A 3,280-nucleotide genomic window follows, 5' to 3' on the forward strand; every position below is an offset into this window, starting at 1 on the left:
ATGTCTAAGAGCAGGAGTCCACAAACAATGGCTTGTGGGCCAAATCTGGCCTGCTGCTTGTTTTTGTAAACAAAGTTTTATTGAAACAGAGTTACACTCATTTGTTTACATATTTTCTACAGCTGCCTTCACACCACAAAGGCAGAGCTGAGAAGTTGCAAAGCCGAAAATACTTACTATCTAGACCTTTACCTAAAATCATTGATCACCCAGTCTCCCAAGGCAAAAGAAATAGAAACAAAAATAAACAAATGGGACCTAATCAAACTTGAAAGCACAGCAGAAGAAACCATCAACAAAAAGACAACTTAGAGACTGGAAGAAGATATTTGCAAATGATGTGACTGACAAGGGGTTAATATCCAAAATATACAAACAGCTCATACAACTCAATATCAAGAAAACAAACAACCCAATCAAAAAATGGGCAGAAGACCTAAATAGAAGTTTTTCCAAAGACATACAGATGGCCAACAGGCACATGAAAAAAAGCTCAACATTGCTAATTATTAGAGAAATACAAATCAAAGCCGCAAGGAGGTATCACCTTACACCTGTCAGAATGGCTATCGTCAAAAAGTCTACAAATAATAAATGCTGGAGAGGGTGTGGAGAAAAGGGAATTCTCCTACACTGTTGTTGAAAATATAAATTGGTGCAGCCACTATGGAAAACAGTATGGAGTTTCCCTAAAAAAACAGAACTATCACATGATCTAGCAATTCTACTCCTGGGTATGTATCTGGAAAAAAAAAAATAACTCAAAAAGACACATGCGCCCCAATGTTCATAGCAGCACTATTTACAACAGCCAAGGTGAGGAAGCAACACAAGTACCCATCAACAGATGACTGGCTTAAGATGTGGTACATATATACAATGGAATAGTACACAGCCATAAAAAAGAATGAAATATTGCCATTTACAGCACCATGAATGGACCTAGGGAATATTATGCTTAGTGAAATAAGTCAGACAAAGACAAATATTTTATGATATCACTTATGTGGAATCTAAAAAATAATACCAGTGAATCTACATGCAAAACAGAAACAGACTCACAGACATAGAAAACAAACTTATGGTCACCAGAGGGGAGAAGGAGTAGGGGAGGGACAAATTAGGACTATGGGATTAACAGATACAAAGTACTATACATACAACAGACGAGCAAAAAAGATTTACTGTATAGCACAAGGAATTATAACCAATATCTTTTAATAACCTATAATGGAATGTAATCTGGGAAAAAAAAACTCTCAATCACTATGCTATATACCTGAAACACAATATTCTAAGTCAACCATAGTTCAATTAAGCAAAAAATTTGAAGGGGAAAAAAAGTAGTGATCACATAATTATTTCTCTTCATTGTTTTTATCTCATCTCATTTGTTATTGCTTTTTAATTCTTTTCTGAGTCACCATATGAAAAGTACCAGACAATTTTTTTAAAATTTTCTAATATTTTTAAAATTTAACCCAGTCAAACTTTTCTTTTACTTATGTTTACTTTTTTAGATTATATTAATTTAATGTCAAAAGTTGCTCAAGTGAAGAGATATAGATGAACAAACTAATTGTAGTTGTTTACTGTTACTATAGCAATAGTCAACAAGCAACAATACCTCATTGCCATACAATAATAGGCATTTATTTAGATCGTGCCTCTGCTGAGGACCTAAGCTACTGGTCTAAGCCGGGCCAATTCGTACCGCTCTTCCACATGGTACTAGCTGATAGAGTACCACTCTCCCATCAACCTCTTCCTGGGACCAGGAGGCTACCCTAGGCAGGTTTTTCTCATGATGGGAGAAACCTACAAGGTTTCTCAAAACCTAGACTCAGGACTGGCACAGTGACACTCTCACTACATCCCAATGGCCAAAACAATTCACAAGGTCAACCCAGATTCAAGGGGCAGGAAACTATACTGCAAAGCCACACAGCAAAAGGCAAGGCTGCAGGGACAGATGAAGAACTGTGGTCCATGAGACAATCTATCACACGTGTGTACACTTCTGAACTTTAAAGTACATTTGCATTTCTACATGACATAATTTTTTTTTTAAATATGGAACACTTCACGAATTTGCATGTCATTCTTGCACAGGGGCGATGCTAATCTTCTCTGCATTGTTCCAGTTTTAGTATATGTGCTGCCGAAGCGAGCACATCTACATGATATAATTTTAATATTTAATCCTGATGAAGGTTCCAGGAATTAGGTATTATCATTGTTGCCGTTTAAGAATGATGAAGCTGAGTCAGGGCTTCCTCCTTGCCCAATGTCAAACAGTCTGGAAGTGGCAGAAGAAGGACTTGAATCCAAGCCTATTTCCAAAGGCTTTTCCTCTGGGCCGTATTTGCATTATTAAATTTGTCTAGTGAGGTGGCAATGGCTATGGCCTGGTAAAATTCATTCTTTCTTTTCCATAGTATAGGACTGTAGCTACTCAGGTGCTATAGACTGAATATTGGTGTCCCCCCAAAACTCATATGTTGAAACCTAATCCCCAAAGTAATGGTATTTGGAGGTGGAGCCTTTGGGAGGTGATTAGGTGAAGGGGACAGAGCTCTCATGAATGGCATTTACTGCCCTTATAAAAGAGACCCCAGAGAGTTCTCTCACCCCTTCCACCATGTGAGGAATACAGTGAGAAAACAGCTATCTTTGAAGCCAGAAGCGAGCCCTCACCAGACATGGGATCTGCTGGCCCCTTAATCTTGAACTTCTCAGACTCCACAATTGTGAGAAACAAATGTTTGTTCTATAAGCCACCCAATCTCTGGCATTTTTGTTACAGCAGCCTGAATGGACTAAGACACCAGGCCCCAGTGTGTGGGAGTCCAAAAGACTCATTTCCACCGACCAAAGTGAGCAGGAGTGATGTGTGCCACGTCCAGGTCAAGACTTTTTAAAATAAAGCCTGCCTCCTGCTCACTTGCTTTCCCCTTTGGCCAGGTGGATGAAGACAAGGCCGTCCAATGAGCTTTCTGAAACAATGGATGTATTTATTCCACGTCTGCACTATCTCATATGGTGTCCCCTAGCCCCAAGTGAACACCTGATGTATGGTTAGTACAACTGAGGACTTGAATCTTTAATTTAACTGGCTCTAATGCCTCTAGTAAAGTAATTCTAATTAAGTTTGTTATGGAATTCAGTACATTGAGGATTGAGATTGAAAACAGATGGAAAGGAATTGGAAAATGTAAATGTTCCCTAAATTGGTAGAACTGTCTGGCAGAGGTCAAATAGCGGCCAATACTTTGGGAAG

The 3,280-nt window shown here is 38.8% G+C and overlaps 1 non-coding gene across 1 annotated transcript; it reads right to left on the bottom strand.

The window, feature by feature from the left end:
• Positions 1–2,067: 2,067 nt before the first annotated feature.
• LOC114236660 (U6 spliceosomal RNA) lies at positions 2,068–2,174 on the bottom strand. Its single transcript, XR_003622543.1, has one exon. It is a non-coding gene; the product is annotated as a U6 spliceosomal RNA (small nuclear RNA).
• Positions 2,175–3,280: the final 1,106 nt, after the last annotated feature.

The sequence above is a fragment of the Balaenoptera acutorostrata genome, chromosome 4, assembly GCF_949987535.1.
Source record: "Balaenoptera acutorostrata chromosome 4, mBalAcu1.1, whole genome shotgun sequence".
NCBI classification, from domain to species: Eukaryota; Metazoa; Chordata; class Mammalia; order Artiodactyla; family Balaenopteridae; genus Balaenoptera; species Balaenoptera acutorostrata.